This window comes from Botryllus schlosseri, chromosome 7 (genome assembly GCF_051294905.1).
Source record: "Botryllus schlosseri isolate E-star chromosome 7, Bs_hap1, whole genome shotgun sequence".
Taxonomy (NCBI): domain Eukaryota; kingdom Metazoa; phylum Chordata; class Ascidiacea; order Stolidobranchia; family Styelidae; genus Botryllus; species Botryllus schlosseri.
The window spans coordinates 28688934-28710536 of NC_137242.1; the positions used below are offsets into that span (position 1 = coordinate 28688934).

Sequence of the window (21603 nt, forward strand, 5' to 3'; positions counted from 1 at the left end):
AGTAAAACGCATAACAGAATTCACGCAAAAGTCGATATTGCTTTGTGATGCTTTTGATGTTGTTCCATGCCGATTGGGAAGATAGGACTCCTAATTTCCTAACTAACTACATAATCCCTAGTAACGTAGTCAGACGCATAACGGAATTTACGCAAAATCGGTGTTGCTCTGCGATAATTTTGACCACTATGTTTTGATAATAACTTGCTTCCGAGAAATAAATAACATTCATTATACGTTAGATGATACTTTTCCTTGATATTCTATTATGTGTATTTAGGGCTAATGCGACATCACTATATTGGCGACAGGCCTGATTTGAACACACTAATTTTGCGAATTAAACTTATCGCCCAACACGGACACTCAATGAAGAGCACCCCGGAGACCCGCATAAATGCTCCACAATTCTCGACATATAATATACTGAGCATATAATAAGCTAACAAAACCTATACTTGAGTACTCCGAAATGTACAAGTACTTTAACTTTACACGACGTTTTTGTAAAATGAATACTAATTTTAATGGAAAATAAAAATTATGTACTCAAGTAGGTTTTTGTCTACACGCACCAACTTTTCAAGTGTTTATGACACAGGAATGATTCATTAAGTATACCGCAAGCAGGCCAAACCTATACTTGAGTACTCCAAAATGTACAAGTACTTCGCTATGTACTCCCTCCACGTAAAAAGTATCTAGGTTTTAGACTACTTTATCGATTTTCGATGTTGCGCAAATACCACAAACTTTGCTTTCTTTCAGAGCTGGCAACTAAATGCAAGACAGACTTTACGCAAAAGTCTCTATTCTGAAAATTTTATCAAGTTAATACATTAAAAACTTATACTTGAGCACTACGAAATGTACAAGTACTTTATCTTTACACGACGTTTTTTGTAAAATGAATACTAATTTTATTGAAAAAATAAAAAATAAAAAAGAGAGAAAAATTACATTTTATCCCGGAACGTAAAAAGAAAAATCGTATGAATTTGTAAACTACTTATTCATGACATAGTAATATTTCTACTTGTACACTTTTTCACATTTTATAACACTTTAAGTAGTACTTAACAGTTTCAGTTTTAAATAAAATACGGAATATAAACTAATCGAAAAATTCGGTAACCAATTGCGCGTAGGCTATGCATACAAATGAGGAAAGTTACATCAACGCGCGTTAACTAGTTGTATCGAGTTATCGAATGATTTTTTCCTTACATCAAAACAACTAGAACGTGAAACTACATTAAAAACGTATCTAAATGAGCTCCAGGGCATTGTGATTATGCAGCATACCAAATTTCATCAACCATTTCATGATGGAACAACTTTAAAACTAACGCAGTTCTATAGCAACTTTTGCCTAAATCTGTTTTCGGTAGCGTATACATATACATAGTCAGCTTTAATAACAGAATTACCAAGCTAATATGTGACTCCTCACCTTGCAACTTGGTACGTAGTTGTAGGATATTGTGATTATGTAGCATACCAAATTTCCTCACGCATTTCATAATGGAACAACTTTAAAACTAACGCGGCTCTACATCGACTTTTTGCATACATCTGTTTTGCGGGAGCGTATAGAACGTACCTATACATAGTCAACTTTAATAACGGAATTACCATGCTTAACATTGAATCCCAACTCTAAACTTGATACGTAGTTGTAGGACATTATGGCAATGCACCATGCTAAATTTCATCACACATCTAATGATGGAACACCTTTGAAACTATCGCAGTCGAATATCGACTTTTACGCATATCTGTTTTTCGTGAACATAGCATATACCGATACATAGTCAATTTTAGTAACAGAATTAGCATGTTAAACATTAAATTCTCACCTTGAACGTTGGTACGCAGTTGTAGGACATAATAACAATGCACCATACCAAATTTCGTCAGGCATTCCACGATGTAACACCTTTAAAACCAACGCAGTTCTATACAGACTTTTGGCTAAATCTGTTTTTCCGTAGCGTAGCACGTACCTATACATAGTCAACTTTAATAACGGAATTACCATATTAATAATCGACTCCCCACCTTGAAACTCGGTACGCAGTTGTAAGACATTATGACAATGCACCATGTCTAATTTTGTTACGCATTTCATGATTGAACAACTTTTAAACTAACGCAGTTCCATACCGACCTTTGCGGGAGCGTAGCACGTACCTATGCATACTCAACTTTAATAACGGAATTACCGAGCTAAACATTGAATGCGCAACTTGAAGATTGGTTCACAGGTGTAGGACATTATGACAATGGAACATATCAAATACCGTGTTTCCATGAAAATAACAAGACATTACACATCCAGTATACTTCCAATCGACATCGCGCTGGTTGATGCGGCGCTGTGCACCATATAGATGCGGCAATCAATGCGGTGATGATGTGGCAATGGATGATGTGGCACTATAGGCGTGGCACTTGATGATGTGGCGCAGATGATGTGGCAATGGGTGTGCTATAGGTGCGGCAATGGGTGGATGATGTGGCAAGGGGGCGTCCTATAGGTGCGACAGAAAAACACACATATTTGACCGTAACATGGTCTTAGTATGAACCGACATGCATTCGACTTGTGGAAAAATGTGTCGCACACTATTTCACCGAGATTACAACCCTTTCACGGATATTCGTTGGTGCTATCGATACGGTGAACAGCACGTTATGTATAGCGATATCTCCACAGTCAAATACGCGAACCATGCGCAACCATATACCCCGACTTTCGTTGAATATTCACGACACCAACAAATCTTTACATCTCCTTTCCCTCGACATCAATGATAGAATCCTCATCCCAATGCGCAGTACGAATGGTGGGTTCATCGGGAGTAAAATCCAAATCAAATGACACCAAGGTCTGCTTTCTCATTTTCAATATTTCCACCACCGCATCTTGTCTGTGTCTTAGCACTACCGTGTGAGGATGGCGAAATCTGTGGGTGGTAACACGGATGGACATGATATTCTTCGATATGATCAACTGAAACCACGGATGTGGTGGGTTAGAGTCTTGTCGTGATGGTCCGTTTCGAAATGCAAGCGGATGAACTAGACCAAAAGTTTCGAAGATGCGTTTTATAATTGCTCTAGGTGTGAAATAGACATCGCACTCTTGCGGGGAAACAACACGAATTCAGTCTTCACACCGCAGAAACACAGCCGCTTGGTTAACATCACAAAACCGCAATTGAACTCAAGATTGCCATACACGGAATCGCTGTTAACGATGTCTGACTGCGGCGTTTCGACGAGTAACGAATTCTCGTATTTAGTATTGATTGTGACACATAGTCAAAACAGCGACAGTTTTCACAACCCGGTACATACATTGAACCAACTGATGTAAGGTGAAACACTACGTTCACACCAAAAAAAAAGTTTGCAGGGTATGACCACCACCAACATATAGAGTAGTGAGTGAGTAATTAAACTACATACCCCGATTTTACTATATTCCGAGATCCGAATCACGATTCAAGTCTACCTGAGAATCCGAACTACCCTGTGAAGTTGATATATCAAGTTGTGAACCGTGAAAGGGTTGTAATCTCGGTGAAATAGTGTGCGACACATTTTTCCACAAGTCGAATGCATGTCGGTTCATACTGAGACCATGTTACGGTCAAATATGTGTGTTTTTCTGTCTCCAAGTCAGCTACCCCTACATTGAATGTACAGAGTCGGTGCATGTATGAGACTTCAGAACATGAATTTGTAATCCATGATGCTTGTAGTGCCGGCCATGATGTTATCCATGATGTACACACACCTCCTTTACGCGAATACTTGGTATCTATGAACCATCGTGAAGTATACTGGATGTGTATTGTCTTGTTATTTTCATGGAAACACGGGGGTGTAACATGTTTGAATATTGTTCATTGGTTTGTCGATTCAGAGTTGATATCCGGATCCGGTTATTACTTTCTCGGGTTTCCGATTTCAAACTGAACGGTGGGATATGTATTGACCAATAAAGAGTGACACAATATAGTAAACATGTGTGAGAAAACTCACAAGTAACCCGGATTTGTTAGCGCGACGGGGACATAAATTCGACCATTATCCGTGTACCAAGCAGTTACCAAAGTCATGGAGGTTGCTAATTTCAACATATTGACTCTGTGGGAGGCTAAAGCACGAACCGGGACACACACAGACACACACACCAGGACACACAATATCCGTCGATTTCCAAAGCATACATTTCGATATACAAGAGCATATTGTTATTTCATGTGGTTAACCGTTGATATAGATGCGATGCGATCGACGCGGGTATACTCTGAAACCGGTTGTCCGTTTACATGAGAAAAGATGCTGTGAAGGACTTTAAAAAGCGGCAGTTGAGCAAGACGTAGTTTGCTTACTGCAGTAATTCATTTCACTTGCAGAACTTCTATGGCCAAGCTCCACGTGTGTGTTTCAGAGTAGTTCCAAATGAATGAATTTCATTTTCACGTGCTTGAATTCGTTTTACCATACTGTAAAATACTTTTACATGCCCAAGTTGGGGATCCTCGTTACATTGTCTTCTTGTGTGTTGGTGATTAAATACATTGCGACGCTGTCACTTGGCTCTTAATTGGGTTGTTTCATCTGAAAGAACTAATTTTGTCTGTTATAATACTTTATTAGACTTGTATGGCGAGGCGTCTGGTATCGAGAAGTGAGATCGCAAGCAATCATTGAGTCAGTCGTGATGTCTGATTGGGAGTGTCGGCCTCTTATATCCAGCAAGTGTAATGTGCCATATTAGGCCATAAGTATCGTAGGCCCCGCGTGAAGTGTACAAATTTCGATGTTGCGCAAATACCACAAACTTTGCTTGCTTTCAGAGCCGGCAACTAAATGCAAGACAGACTTTACGCAAAAGTTGCTATTCTGAAAATTTTGTCAAGGTAATGGTTTGAAAACTTATACTTGAGCACTCGTACTTCTTGAGAATACCCAAGTAGGTTTTTTGCCTAGATGCACCACATAGTCTCAAGTCCTTATGATATTGGAGTACATCAACTTCATGATAGCTAGAGTATTAAACAGTAATATAACTAGAGTACTAACGTTTTACTTACTCGGAAATGACTACTTCTACCTTATTTTAAAGGATACCTCGTTCGAAGCGAAATTGTATGTGGTTTTGGATAACATCCAAGATGTAGGCTCACTTTGAAGGTTACTTCGTAAAACTCAAATATTGCGCAGTGAGAGTTCGCAAATTCTCGAAGTATTTTTGTTATTTTTATTGCGATAAGTCATTCTGCAGCGCGAAAATGCGTCGTAGGATATAGATGAAACTAGCACCACTCATCAAGACCGCTGAAAACAGTACGTTTCAACATTTAGTAGCAGTAAATTTCTAGTAAAGTACAAGACGTGATGATTTCCGAGTGAGTTAAAAAGTATTGCAGGTATAGTTTACCTGAAAACCGAATACTCTGAAATAGAAGTAGATGCAGTGTAAATAGTTAATCACTTGTTTAAGTTTAGCGCAAGCAGATAAAACCTACACTTGAGTAGTACAAAATGCACGAGTACTTCGCTATCGCCTCCCTGCACGTAATAAGTGCTTTTACCGATACTCGTCGGTTTCAGTTTTAGATAGAATTCAGAAACCAAATAATTTCATAAACATAAGCTAATTTAATGAATTTACTCGAATGTACTATGCCGCGCTGATAAGATTAATTATAATATACTTATCATGTTACAGCGATTTTTCTAGCGTAGAAAATCTCTAAAATGTAGTAAGCAGGCCAAATGAAGATATTCGTTGAGTTGAATAAACATAAAAAAATACTCTAGACCACTTTATCGGTACTTTACAGTTTCAGTTTTAGATATAATTTGTCCCTTTCACCTATAATTACAACTCCTCGCTATCTAAACATGTTTAGAATATATTATTTGCGATGATACGAACCCGTGAAGTGCTCAAGTAGCTTTTCGTAGGATATAGATGAAACTGACAACACTCACCAAGACCGCTGGTCCACTGAAAAAAGTACATTGTAGCAGTAAAGTCCTACTAAAGTACAAGAACTAATGATTTCCCAGTTAGTTGAAAAGTAAGTATTGAAGGTATAGTTTGCTGGGAAAAGCGAAAAACTCTGAAATCGAAGTAGATGCAGTGTAAAAAACATTCCCGCGCGCTCTTAAACAAAACACTTCCTAACCCTACCACCTAATACTAAGGCGCGCGGGAATGTTTTTTACACTGCATCTACTTCGATTTCAGAGTTTTTCGCTTTTCCCAGCAAACTATACCTTCAATACTTACTTTTCAACTAACTGGGAAATCATTACTTCTTGTACTTTAGTAGGACTTTACTGCTACAATGTACTTTTTTCAGTGGACCAGCGGTCTTGGTGAGTGTTGTCAGTTTCATCTATATCCTACGAAAAGCTACTTGAGCACTTCACGGGTTCGTATCATCGCAAATAATATATTCTAAACATGTTTAGATAGCGAGGAGTTGTAATTATAGGTGAAAGGGACAAATTATATCTAAAACTGAAACTGTAAAGTACCGATAAAAAGGTCTAGAGTATTTTTTTATGTTTATTCAACTCAACGAATATCTTCATTTGGCCTGCTTACTACATTTTAGAGATTTTCTACGCTAGAAAAATCGCTGTAACATGATAAGTATATTATAATTAATCTTATCAGCGCGGCATAGTACATTCGAGTAAATTCATTAAATTAGCTTATGTTTATGAAATTATTTGGTTTCTGAATTCTATCTAAAACTGAAACCGACGAGTATCGGTAAAAGCACTTATTACGTGCAGGGAGGCGATAGCGAAGTACTCGTGCATTTTGTACTACTCAAGTATAGGTTTTATCTGCTTGCGCTAAACTTAAACAAGTGATTAACTATTTACACTGCATCTACTTCTATTTCAGAGTATTCGGTTTTCAAGTAAACTATACCTGCAATACTTTTTAACTCACTCGGAAATCATCACGTCTTGTACTTTACTAGAAATTTACTGCTACTAAATGTTGAAACGTACTGTTTTCAGCGGTCTTGATGAGTGGTGCTAGTTTCATCTATATCCTACGACGCATTTTCGCGCTGCAGAATGACTTATCGCAATAAAAATAACAAAAATACTTCGAGAATTTGCGAACTCTCACTGCGCAATATTTGAGTTTTACGAAGTAACCTTCAAAGTGAGCCTACATCTTGGATGTTATCCAAAACCACATACAATTTCGCTTCGAACGAGGTATCCTTTAAAATAAGGTAGAAGTAGTCATTTCCGAGTAAGTAAAACGTTAGTACTCTAGTTATATTATTGTTTAATACTCTAGCTATCATGAAGTTGATGTACTCCAATATCATAAGGACTTGAGACTATGTGGTGCATCTAGGCAAAAAACCTACTTGGGTATTCTCAAGAAGTACGAGTGCTCAAGTATAAGTTTTCAAACCATTACCTTGACAAAATTTTCAGAATAGCAACTTTTGCGTAAAGTCTGTCTTGCATTTAGTTGCCGGCTCTGAAAGCAAGCAAAGTTTGTGGTATTTGCGCAACATCGAAATTTGTACACTTCACGCGGGGCCTACGATACTTATGGCCTAATATGGCACATTACACTTGCTGGATATAAGAGGCCGACACTCCCAATCAGACATCACGACTGACTCAATGATTGCTTGCGATCTCACTTCTCGATACCAGACGCCTCGCCATACAAGTCTAATAAAGTATTATAACAGACAAAATTAGTTCTTTCAGATGAAACAACCCAATTAAGAGCCAAGTGACAGCGTCGCAATGTATTTAATCACCAACACACAAGAAGACAATGTAACGAGGATCCCCAACTTGGGCATGTAAAAGTATTTTACAGTATGGTAAAACGAATTCAAGCACGTGAAAATGAAATTCATTCATTTGGAACTACTCTGAAACACACACGTGGAGCTTGGCCATAGAAGTTCTGCAAGTGAAATGAATTACTGCAGTAAGCAAACTACGTCTTGCTCAACTGCCGCTTTTTAAAGTCCTTCACAGCATCTTTTCTCATGTAAACGGACAACCGGTTTCAGAGTATACCCGCGTCGATCGCATCGCATCTATATCAACGGTTAACCACATGAAATAACAATATGCTCTTGTATATCGAAATGTATGCTTTGGAAATCGACGGATATTGTGTGTCCTGGTGTGTGTGTCTGTGTGTGTCCCGGTTCGTGCTTTAGCCTCCCACAGAGTCAATATGTTGAAATTAGCAACCTCCATGACTTTGGTAACTGCTTGGTACACGGATAATGGTCGAATTTATGTCCCCGTCGCGCTAACAAATCCGGGTTACTTGTGAGTTTTCTCACACATGTTTACTATATTGTGTCACTCTTTATTGGTCAATACATATCCCACCGTTCAGTTTGAAATCGGAAACCCGAGAAAGTAATAACCGGATCCGGATATCAACTCTGAATCGACAAACCAATGAACAATATTCAAACATGTTACACCCCCGTGTTTCCATGAAAATAACAAGACAATACACATCCAGTATACTTCACGATGGTTCATAGATACCAAGTATTCGCGTAAAGGAGGTGTGTGTACATCATGGATAACATCATGGCCGGCACTACAAGCATCATGGATTACAAATTCATGTTCTGAAGTCTCATACATGCACCGACTCTGTACATTCAATGTAGGGGTAGCTGACTTGGAGACAGAAAAACACACATATTTGACCGTAACATGGTCTCAGTATGAACCGACATGCATTCGACTTGTGGAAAAATGTGTCGCACACTATTTCACCGAGATTACAACCCTTTCACGGTTCACAACTTGATATATCAACTTCACAGGGTAGTTCGGATTCTCAGGTAGACTTGAATCGTGATTCGGATCTCGGAATATAGTAAAATCGGGGTATGTAGTTTAATTACTCACTCACTACTCTATATGTTGGTGGTGGTCATACCCTGCAAACTTTTTTTTTGGTGTGAACGTAGTGTTTCACCTTACATCAGTTGGTTCAATGTATGTACCGGGTTGTGAAAACTGTCGCTGTTTTGACTATGTGTCACAATCAATACTAAATACGAGAATTCGTTACTCGTCGAAACGCCGCAGTCAGACATCGTTAACAGCGATTCCGTGTATGGCAATCTTGAGTTCAATTGCGGTTTTGTGATGTTAACCAAGCGGCTGTGTTTCTGCGGTGTGAAGACTGAATTCGTGTTGTTTCCCCGCAAGAGTGCGATGTCTATTTCACACCTAGAGCAATTATAAAACGCATCTTCGAAACTTTTGGTCTAGTTCATCCGCTTGCATTTCGAAACGGACCATCACGACAAGACTCTAACCCACCACATCCGTGGTTTCAGTTGATCATATCGAAGAATATCATGTCCATCCGTGTTACCACCCACAGATTTCGCCATCCTCACACGGTAGTGCTAAGACACAGACAAGATGCGGTGGTGGAAATATTGAAAATGAGAAAGCAGACCTTGGTGTCATTTGATTTGGATTTTACTCCCGATGAACCCACCATTCGTACTGCGCATTGGGATGAGGATTCTATCATTGATGTCGAGGGAAAGGAGATGTAAAGATTTGTTGGTGTCGTGAATATTCAACGAAAGTCGGGGTATATGGTTGCGCATGGTTCGCGTATTTGACTGTGGAGATATCGCTATACATAACGTGCTGTTCACCGTATCGATAGCACCAACGAATATCCGTGAAAGGGTTGTAATCTCGGTGAAATAGTGTGCGACACATTTTTCCACAAGTCGAATGCATGTCGGTTCATACTAAGACCATGTTACGGTCAAATATGTGTGTTTTTCTGTCGCACCTATAGGACGCCCCCTTGCCACATCATCCACCCATTGCCGCACCTATAGCACACCCATTGCCACATCATCTGCGCCACATCATCAAGTGCCACGCCTATAGTGCCACATCATCCATTGCCACATCATCACCGCATTGATTGCCGCATCTATATGGTGCACAGCGCCGCATCAACCAGCGCGATGTCGATTGGAAGTATACTGGATGTGTAATGTCTTGTTATTTTCATGGAAACACGGTATTTGATATGTTCCATTGTCATAATGTCCTACACCTGTGAACCAATCTTCAAGTTGCGCATTCAATGTTTAGCTCGGTAATTCCGTTATTAAAGTTGAGTATGCATAGGTACGTGCTACGCTCCCGCAAAGGTCGGTATGGAACTGCGTTAGTTTAAAAGTTGTTCAATCATGAAATGCGTAACAAAATTAGACATGGTGCATTGTCATAATGTCTTACAACTGCGTACCGAGTTTCAAGGTGGGGAGTCGATTATTAATATGGTAATTCCGTTATTAAAGTTGACTATGTATAGGTACGTGCTACGCTACGGAAAAACAGATTTAGCCAAAAGTCTGTATAGAACTGCGTTGGTTTTAAAGGTGTTACATCGTGGAATGCCTGACGAAATTTGGTATGGTGCATTGTTATTATGTCCTACAACTGCGTACCAACGTTCAAGGTGAGAATTTAATGTTTAACATGCTAATTCTGTTACTAAAATTGACTATGTATCGGTATATGCTATGTTCACGAAAAACAGATATGCGTAAAAGTCGATATTCGACTGCGATAGTTTCAAAGGTGTTCCATCATTAGATGTGTGATGAAATTTAGCATGGTGCATTGCCATAATGTCCTACAACTACGTATCAAGTTTAGAGTTGGGATTCAATGTTAAGCATGGTAATTCCGTTATTAAAGTTGACTATGTATAGGTACGTTCTATACGCTCCCGCAAAACAGATGTATGCAAAAAGTCGATGTAGAGCCGCGTTAGTTTTAAAGTTGTTCCATTATGAAATGCGTGAGGAAATTTGGTATGCTACATAATCACAATATCCTACAACTACGTACCAAGTTGCAAGGTGAGGAGTCACATATTAGCTTGGTAATTCTGTTATTAAAGCTGACTATGTATATGTATACGCTACCGAAAACAGATTTAGGCAAAAGTTGCTATAGAACTGCGTTAGTTTTAAAGTTGTTCCATCATGAAATGGTTGATGAAATTTGGTATGCTGCATAATCACAATGCCCTGGAGCTCATTTAGATACGTTTTTAATGTAGTTTCACGTTCTAGTTGTTTTGATGTAAGGAAAAAATCATTCGATAACTCGATACAACTAGTTAACGCGCGTTGATGTAACTTTCCTCATTTGTATGCATAGCCTACGCGCAATTGGTTACCGAATTTTTCGATTAGTTTATATTCCGTATTTTATTTAAAACTGAAACTGTTAAGTACTACTTAAAGTGTTATAAAATGTGAAAAAGTGTACAAGTAGAAATATTACTATGTCATGAATAAGTAGTTTACAAATTCATACGATTTTTCTTTTTACGTTCCGGGATAAAATGTAATTTTTCTCTCTTTTTTATTTTTTATTTTTTCAATAAAATTAGTATTCATTTTACAAAAAACGTCGTGTAAAGATAAAGTACTTGTACATTTCGTAGTGCTCAAGTATAAGTTTTTAATGTATTAACTTGATAAAATTTTCAGAATAGAGACTTTTGCGTAAAGTCTGTCTTGCATTTAGTTGCCAGCTCTGAAAGAAAGCAAAGTTTGTGGTATTTGCGCAACATCGAAAATCGATAAAGTAGTCTAAAACCTAGATACTTTTTACGTGGAGGGAGTACATAGCGAAGTACTTGTACATTTTGGAGTACTCAAGTATAGGTTTGGCCTGCTTGCGGTATACTTAATGAATCATTCCTGTGTCATAAACACTTGAGTAGTTGGTGCGTGTAGACAAAAACCTACTTGAGTACATAATTTTTATTTTCCATTAAAATTAGTATTCATTTTACAAAAACGTCGTGTAAAGTTAAAGTACTTGTACATTTCGGAGTACTCAAGTATAGGTTTTGTTAGCTTATTATATGCTCAGTATATTATATGTCGAGAATTGTGGAGCATTTATGCGGGTCTCCGGGGTGCTCTTCATTGAGTGTCCGTGTTGGGCGATAAGTTTAATTCGCAAAATTAGTGTGTTCAAATGAGGCCTGTCGCCAATATAGTGATGTCGCATTAGCCCTAAATACACATAATAGAATATCAAGGAAAAGTATCATCTAACGTATAATGAATGTTATTTATTTCTCGGAAGCAAGTTATTATCAAAACATAGTGGTCAAAATTATCGCAGAGCAATACCGATTTTGCGTAAATTCCGTTATGCGTCTGACTACGTTACTAGGGATTATGTAGTTAGTTAGGAAATTAGGAGTCCTATCTTCCCAATCGGTATGGAACAACATCAAAAGCATCACAAAGCAATATCGACTTTTGCGTGAATTCTGTTATGCGTTTTAGTACGGTAGTATGCGCACCTGCTTACAGATGTCCAGACGTGAACTTTCTACTATATTCGCTCCTAACATTATAGCAGCACCCGACGCAGCTTACATTATTACGTTATAAGACGCCGGCGGCGTTTCACTGTCAGTTTAATCACCTTATTCTAGTGACATGAAAAGGACTGAATCGTATGAAATGTGGTCACTTCAAGAATCACGATTTTTCATTAAGTAGTTATGTTTCTAGGCTACTTTTACTTCTATTTCACGGGTTTTCATAGAAATCTGCTTACTTTTATAACTTTATATTTTGTGAAGTAGAGAGTAGTTTAAGGTTATGTTTGTCTGACCTTGGCGAGTGCTATTGTCACACTCGATCACCATCTTCAAATCATGGCTATCTCAATGATGTTGACTAAATTTTCGGCTTCAGAACGTGTTAATTAGACCTAATCGTTTTAACGCTGGGGTTCGCGTACAGGCATCGATAGAGTTTGTATAAATAAAGCCCTGCGAATCGTACGCCTACGGCTATAGTTCGTTCGATTATTTTCACCTTGGGATTCGCGTATATGCTACTAAGCTGTTACGACTTTAGAAAATTCTACAAGACTATTCGGAACGCGCACATGCGAGTGATTTGTTTCCGTAGCTCCGAACTGGAGAATCGCTTGCCTGCGTCTAATGAAAATAAGTCGTAAAATGTGGAGGCTGCAGAGACAGTAACTTGTATACATAAAATCAAGTTTAAAAATATGGACGGATGAGTTATCTCTGACCAATAGAGTAATATAACCGCCTATAGTTTAGTGGGGTATTGCTATAATGTATATCCAAACAATCGTTGCAGACTCTGAATGTTACCTAGGTCCTTATCACAAAAAATCATGCATCAGAAGCGTAGGGGTTCATATTATCAAGTCGCAGCGCTCAAAATCGCATTTTATATTAAGTAATTAGTGATGATGTGTAGAATTTTGATATTAATAATATTATCCGGAGAATATAACCTTACATAGACATCATAGTTTTCGCATTTATGTATAATCTGAATAGGAATTTAAATACATAGTCCTAAATACACATAATAGAAAATCTGTCGATTCTAGCCAAGGTAAGTTTTGACGCAGCAATCATAAGTCGTAAAATGTGGAAACTGCAGAAACCGTAACTTGTACACATAAAATCAAGTTTAAAAAATATGGACGGATGATATTAGTCCTAAATACACATAATACAATATCTGAGAAAAGTATCAAGATGCGGCAATCAATGCAGCGATGATATAGCAATGGATGGATGATGTGGCACGATAGGCGTGACGCTTGATGATGTGGCACAGATGACGTAGCAGATGAATGTTCCTTAGGGGATGAAAATGGGCGTGGCAATTAGGATGCCGTGGCGCTCTCTGATTGGTCGGTCTATAAAAAGGATCATATCACTACTCAGATTGAGTTTTGATGTCAAAATCTTCCGATTTTAGGTCACAGAAAATTCGCCGTAATCAGCACACAAATTTGTAACAGGATGAACCCCGTATATTCCTCCACAAAATATGAGTATTGCGTACTCACTCCCAAGATTCTCTCGATATTCTCAGTGGAGCTCATAGCAATAAAACATGCGCTACTATATGGGTACGGCAGAGTCAAGTGAAGATAGTTGTAATATTCAGCGATTCCTTGATAGCATTGGACGCGATCAAACATTCTGGACTATATCACAAAGCACTGGTGAATGAAATTATTGAGCTGAATCATCAGTTACGGGCGGAATAAATCACCATATTGTTTGTATGGGTACCTGAACACTACGGAATACGCGGTAATAAATCTGCATATCAATTAGCAAGTGCAGAAGTCTGTAATACGCACAGACGACAACGAAATCATGCCCTCCCACTCGCCGATGTACGATTGCACCCGCGGATGCTTTGCAAAGATGAGTAGAACCGCATTTATCAATCAACAGATAATGGAAGATCGTAAAATGAACTGCGACCCTCAGTACATGACAGACCATCTGAACTGGACACAAGATTGGTGAACTCGGTTATTCTTCGGTTAAGAACGACGCATTGCAGACTGAAGTACCATCTCAACAAGATTGGATTCATCGAATCGCGACTGTGCGACGTATGCGGTTGCGGTATTGATGAAACCGTGGAACACTATCTGATGAATTGTAGAAAATACCGCGATCAAAGAGAATGCTTACGAAGCCATGCAGATTCGAAGAATGTAGCTTTCGACATGCGTACTCTACTGACATACCCACACGTAGCCTACTTCGACATGTGGTTGAATATGCTAGGTCGACGCGAGTAACGTTGTAAAACCTATTTATACCTTTCAAGTGCACATGTGTACCTATAGATTTCTCATGTATATTATGAACGTTCTGAAGCGTCTATTCAACCAACTACAAACTCGCAATAAATTAACCAATTTTTCGGTTTTTACTCCGGTATCGTAACCTAACTATAATGCGCCTACTCTCCTTGATCATTTTAGAGCTTATTTTCCAAGAAATCAGGCAAAAGCTTCAACACACACATGTGGATTTTCCCGCTTTCGACAAACTGGAGCTTACGGGACATTTGTGTCATCTCTCAAAAACGATTTTTGCCAGCAAGCATTTTTCACTCGCGAAAAATACGTTGTATTTTGGATTGGAGTACAGAACAGTTCTCAAGACCTCGCCATCCAAGCACTAGTATGCGTTCTTGTAAAAAAACCAGCAACGTAATTGGACGAGAAGGGTTCTAGCGAAATAGTTGAAATAAACACGAGGGAAAAGAGCTGCCTTTTTAATTAGACACTGAATGGGCTAAAGCCAGTAATGGACAGTTATTTTTCCCGGCGGGCCAATTGAGAAGAAATAAATACTTTGGCGGACCGATCAAAAAGTTAACCTATTTTTTGCGGTGTATTAGTTTTATTTTGTCTATTGGAAGTAGTAACCGTCTTTGTTAAGACAAGCTGCTAACTGGATGTCTTAAAATAATAAGAAAGGGAGGGTTAATTTACAAATAATATTTATACAGTGTCATCACAGAATTACAAAGTGGTAAGTGGTTTTAAGTTCTTTTCTGATTACACTAATCCCCATATTCCCCATATCCCCATATCCCGTTCGGACATTAAGCGTAATGTCCTCACGCTTACGCTCAATCGGCCATCTAGTGCGGCATCAAGACGATCAACCAGCCGCCGCCATCATCAACCACATTCCGACGGAGCCATGGCGCAGAGGTGGCTGAAATAGAACCACATGGCGCTCAACAATAGAGACCGAGCTAGCGCAACGCGGGGTATCGCTCGAAGACGCCCACAACCGCCCACGCTGGAGGCGCTTAATAAGGGCCCAAAACTGATTATCTTGATGTTCATCTGTTTCCTGTTCTCTTTTGCCCTTTTATTTAATTGAAAGCCGATATATATTTATATTCGGACATCAGGACGTATTTCAGATATGATGACAAAGATATGTCAGAGTATGATTGTCAAACGGTCACGTTATGCAGAAAAAAAGTAAAATGAACTCATATGTTGATGTCCTTTAGGGTCAAGATCAAAAAGTACGATTACCAACTAAACGCCGTTTAAAATGCAAAGTAAGGTTTAGCGATCGGTAAACGCAGATCAAAACTTACGGAGAGCAATAAATCTAGTTTTAATATGCTTCACTAAGCAATAAATCTAAACTGCCTCGCGAGGTAGTTTAGCGCGGCGCATCGGCGGTTTAAGGGTTGGTTGTGAAGTTTGTCCGAATTCTGAGGAGCATATGCACTCATTACGTTGTCCGGGCTCGGCGTGCGTATGCAATTCTATGGAAAAGTGTTGTTTTTAAAGTAACATGTTGCTGATGGTAGCTTCTGGCGTCCCGTTTTATCTGTCTTCCAACATCGTTTTCGTCTTGATATTTTCAATTACCATACGGTACTGGTTTCAGATGGCTAGCAATTCAGCAATAAATCAGAAAGACACCAAGAAGAAGACAAGAAGTTTGAATTTCACGGGGGCAGAGAAGGATATGGTTGCTGACCTTCTTATTTTGCACCCTTCTGCAATATCGAAAAAAACCGACAAAGTCTCAGTCGCAGAAAAAGATAAAGAATGGAATATAATAACAGAGAAGTTAAATGGGGCAGGAGTCGGAGTGAAAAGAACAGGCCTTCAAGTTAAAAATTGTTTCAAAAACATGAAAACGAAAGCTCGCAGCGAGTGTGCCATTTTAAAAAGAGAGCAAAGAAAGACTGGTTGTGGTGTGCCTGAAATTACTGATATAAGTCATATCAGCAAAAAAGTCATGAGTGAGTAGCCTATATTTTAGCGCATATCCCACAGCTGGAATCCGGGTACGTTTAGCGTAATATATTTGGTGTGTCAAGACAGTTCTTAGCATCACACCCGTGTGCTTTGAGTAGTAGCTTATCTTTGGTGTGTCTTGTAAGTAGTAATCGAAGCAGGCGCCAGCAATTGAGATTATGAGGGTGACGCTATTCTGCAATAGCAGTGATGTATATCACAGCCTGGGAAAAGGGATTTTTGCAACCTATTTTTTCCAAAACATCTCTGAACAGTCTACCAATAGGCTATTGACAATTAGAGAGATCATCCTTGTAAGTTGAGAACTGTCATTGTGCTGAACAATCCCAGACTGTGTTATAAATGCACTATCAAGCTGTCTCCTCCATTAGCTTATTGACGCTAATAGCTCATTGGCATATATTGATCCTGCTCCAATTTGCATACCTCTTACTTGCATATCGTAATGACACCTTTACTTCAGGCCTCGTCCCAAAAGAGATTTATGAAATAACTCATGACTGGGATAATGATGTAGTTGAAGAACCCACCACAGACGTCTTTGATGGAAGCAACTTTTTGTCTAGTACTGCTATTGGTAACATATCTAATAATTTTGATCTTGCTTTTATGATTCATTATTTATCTCAACACACAGATTCTGCTCTCACAGAAGATGAAAGTGCAGGTGTAAAGACCATGGAAGGTACCACTAGCCATAAGGCATCGTATAGTATAGTAAAGTCTAGCAAAGGTCATAGGAACTTATTGGAGTCACCTGTTTAGCAGTCTGCAAAACTGTCATGCTTCAACTACATCTGATTTCATAGCGAATTTTTGATGAATATGTGTGTGATCAGTGAGGGGCAGTTTGATAATTTCAGACCTCTCCTTCATAGGTTGTTTTGAGGAGAACCTGTCATCCAACTTGCTTTTGAAGACTGTAGCGGAGCAACCACCTAATTCAGAATGTGAAATTGGTAAGAAGTTCAGTAATTGTGCTTGATCAACATTTCTCTAATACTTTGCGCTTCCGCAGTGTGTGTAGAAGTCATCCAGACTGAGAAAGTTGATAATGTAGGTAATGAGAGCCAGTGCCTATTCTCGAGCCTACATTAGTCTGGCGTATGTTGCGATGTGTGACCTTATCTATGAGCTGTATAGCATTATTATTAGTCTCAAGGGTGTTATCTAGAACTCTTGCTATCTCTGGTGCATGTTCCATTTTAGTGAGTTTGTGATACTCGCAAATTGAGTATCATCAATGTGCTGGCTGCTTGGTATGCTCAACTAATAGTACCACTATACACATTACACAGTTGAATTCAGTGAAAAATAAGTTATTTGCCAGAGTTCCTTGTACAATGGGTCTGTGTTGCAACTGTCTGAAATTATGCAATATGCATGTATAAATATTTCAGCCAAGTCCATTGAAGATCTAAAGATTGCACTGCTGAAAAGAAAGATTGCTATGCTGGAGGAAGAAAAAGTTTTGAGAGATAGGGAGGAGAAAAGAAAAGAGGAGCTGCATGGCATGGCGATGAACCATTATCAGTTGCAAATTTCCAAACTGTCGTAGGTTTATTATCAACTCGAGATAAGTGAGATCAGTGAATTTTGACATTGCCAAAAATAAAGTGGTCATTTTACTGTCAAGTTACGTGAAATAGTTTGCAATAATTTCATTTCTGCAAGCCTGGCCTGATAAGCTCGGTGGTATGGCGCTGTGATCTCTATCAACCTGAGTATCATCATCATTTTCCCCTGGATCAGGGCAAGGCTCTCCAGTCTGTATTCCATAGTTGTGAAGACATACAGCGGCAACTATTGCTGGGATGGTGTTCTCCAAGTTCATTCGCATAGGTATATGCAGCATATGAAATCTTCGCTTGAGCATCCTAAAACGCTGCTCAATGCGAGCACATGTTTTGATGTGAGCAGAGTTATATTTTTTCTCTGGCTCTGTTGTGGGGTTTAGGAGTGGTGTCATGAGATAACGTCTGCAAGGGTATCCATTATCTCCCAGCAATATTCCGTCATATTTGCCATCCTCGAAGTTGTCTCTCAGTACGCTATGTTCGAATATTTTTGAATCATGTGCGGATCCGGGGTATCGAATAACAATATTTGTAATCGCGTGATGTGCGTTACACACCATCTGGACGTTCAGCGAGAAGTAGCCTTTGCGGTTTCGAAATACCTCAGCATCTGGGCCTCCTGGAGACACAATGGGGATGTTAGTCCCGTCAATGCAACCTATGACTCCAAGAAACCCAGCGATTGCATAAAATTGTTCCTTCAACGTGTTGATATTGCCTGGGTGGCCTGAGATGAACAATTTTCGATTTCTTGCGATGCTTCTGCTGATCCTGTGGATGCTGCGACGAGTTGTATGACGTGATATACCAGCCAGATCGCCATCTGTTATCTGAAAATGCCCTGCAGCGAAGAAGCGCACAGTGCAGGTTAGTTGCAGTAACGGGTGCAGTGAGTGAGACCGGACGTTGAGGGTTTCGTCCGAACGAATCATATCGAAGAGGTTTTTGACGCCTTGTTTACTAAAACGGTGCCTATCTTTGAATTTCTGCTCATTTTAAAATGAGAAGGGATCCATCACGTCCACCAAATATCTTTTTGGTATGCAGGCACGAGCGGTCGTATGTTGTTCCTCTACTGACGATACGCTATTACCAGCACTCATCACGAACAGTAGCTGATAGTTTATATAGCTCAGTGAGCTGATCGGCAATAAAATGGATCCGGCCTTCCCGAGTTTTCAGTATTTAGCTCGACGCTGAAAAGTCATTGTGTCGTCATTTTTCCGCGTTGAAATACGTTATGATATCTGCCAAACTAGATTTTACAAAACGCAGCTTATGTTGCGTTATCTCGAGACAATGATCAGCGTTTAATGGGTGCCTAAAATCTCCGTTTGTTCAAACTCCGTTTATCACACAAACGAAGTTTATCTAAAGCAAACTTATTGATCTCCACCTTAGTCTTGTTTAGTGAGAAAAGTCTATCCTCTGCTGGGCTTTAACAAGTGCATCAGAGTTGATTGAATATCTGAAGTTGTGATGCAAAGCAGAGTTGACAGTGCACACATCAAGAGAGGATCTCTGTACGTGGCCATTTACACGCGGTACCTAAACAAACACACTTCGTAGAAACTATTTCCTGTTCAGTTTATACAGCCTATTACGTTGTAGACCGCATCTTACCCACGGGCCGTAGTTTGCCAAGGTCTGACCTAAGCTATAGTATCCAATTTGTTGCAGATATGAACAAAATATTATTAGGTATCTTCATTTTTGTTGTTTTATCAAATTTTCGGTTATAGTTTGGGCGAATGGTACAGCGGATCGAAATAGCTGTGAAGGCAAACCAGTTTCCTATGACAGTTCCTAGGCTGTTAAAGTTGGTAATAATTGTCAGATTGACGGATTGTGCTTAGATTTATACTAGTGTTAATTGAGACTCGAAATTGAAACGAGTCAAAGCGAGTGGAGTTTTTTTAGAAAGAAGAAGAAAGCAAGGCAAGCAGAAATAAAAAAGCACGAGGGAGCTATGCTAAAATTTGTAACCTCTTCTGGATCAAACGTTTCTTTAACAATACCAGAGAACGATTCAAATGAAAATCAGGACAATAACGCTGGGCTCTAGAAAGATACTGAAAAGATGAGCCTATCCGCAGAAACGCGAGAGCAGGGTCTACCAAGAGTAGTAGGCCTACCAACGATCAATTATGCATTGCCTGTTACACCACATATAGACGAAGGTGAACACAACGAAGAAGCAGGTGCAGTAGTCAACAATCTGCCCAATGATGTGACTTCTTGGCCTGGAGTTTCAGATCATCATTTGAGAGTTGAGCTAGTCAAAGCAGGACCAGAAAGGTAGGGTTGGATTATCAGGATAACGGTTAACCGATTAATCGCAAGTTTTTTAGTATCTGATATCCGGGTGTAATTTTCCCGGTTAACCGGATATAAGAGTATCGTTGCTAATGCGTTTAACACTTTTTAGTAAGCTTGAATAAGTCGTATTCAGTGTTGCGCGCGGCAACTAGCGAGAAGCGTGTTGCCAATTACCGAGATACGTCTGTGCGATCTCCCGCCGAGATCGAGAAATTAGGTCATTGATTGCCGTGCATTCGTATATCGTCGCTGGCCTGATTTATCACGTCTGCAACAAGCCTATAGTTCCGCTGGCTTGAAGAATCGCATCTGCAAGAGGCAGGGTTGCCAGGCATCTTTTGCGAAAAAGGGCCAAACAGCGCCGGAAAAGGGGCCAAAAAGGACCAAAAAGGGCCAAATTGTTCAATATCGTCAATGACGTTGCAACATTACCCATAGACACCTGGAATTCCAGTTATATATTGTTGATACTGTTGTAGGACACCAATTCCACTACCTGCAACTACACTGGATCCAACTACAATAACTGCTTCATTATTTCAAGCCTTTTCCGACCGAATATAAAATCGTAAATAAAACTTTTTGTGCTATAATAATAGAGTGATTTAATTTTATGAATTTTACTTAAAAAATGAGAGAATAGTTTCTTTACATTTAAAATTTATCCAACTTATATACCTAATTTTTAGGTTTCTCACCAAAAAACTCTACGGTTATGTTGAATTTTTTTCTTTGAAATTTCCATCAATCCTTAAGTAGCCTACTATAAGGGTGCTCTTCTTCAGACTTTTTCTGCTACATAGCTTCCAGCCATGTTCGATGCTTTTTCGTCCACCTGTTCACAAATCTGTATTTACAATTCCAACACAGTGTACATTCTACGAAAACAAATCCAAATCTTCTACAGTGTTTCCACTCGAATCTTTGACATTGGCATAAAGATTGTCAGGTCAATTTGCGAGATAGATTT

At 39.2% G+C, this 21603-nt stretch overlaps 1 protein-coding gene and 3 long non-coding RNA genes across 4 annotated transcripts in view; 2 read left to right on the forward strand and 2 right to left on the reverse strand.

Moving 5' to 3' along the window:
• The window catches only part of LOC145443197 (uncharacterized), a 550061-nt gene that overhangs the window by 388803 nt on the left and 139655 nt on the right, over positions 1-21603 (reverse strand). The window lies entirely within an intron of this gene.
• LOC145443209 (uncharacterized) overlaps positions 1-21603 on the forward strand; it is a 451826-nt gene that overhangs the window by 201308 nt on the left and 228915 nt on the right. The window lies entirely within an intron of this gene.
• Positions 1090-3593, reverse strand: LOC145443359 (uncharacterized). Its single transcript, XR_013916410.1, has 2 exons — positions 2062-3593; positions 1090-2006 (listed from the first exon to the last, which is right to left on the reverse strand). It is a non-coding gene; the product is annotated as an uncharacterized LOC145443359 (long non-coding RNA).
• Positions 8637-11331, forward strand: LOC145443352 (uncharacterized). The gene is made up of 2 exons (XR_013916408.1): positions 8637-10359; positions 10415-11331. It is a non-coding gene; the product is annotated as an uncharacterized LOC145443352 (long non-coding RNA).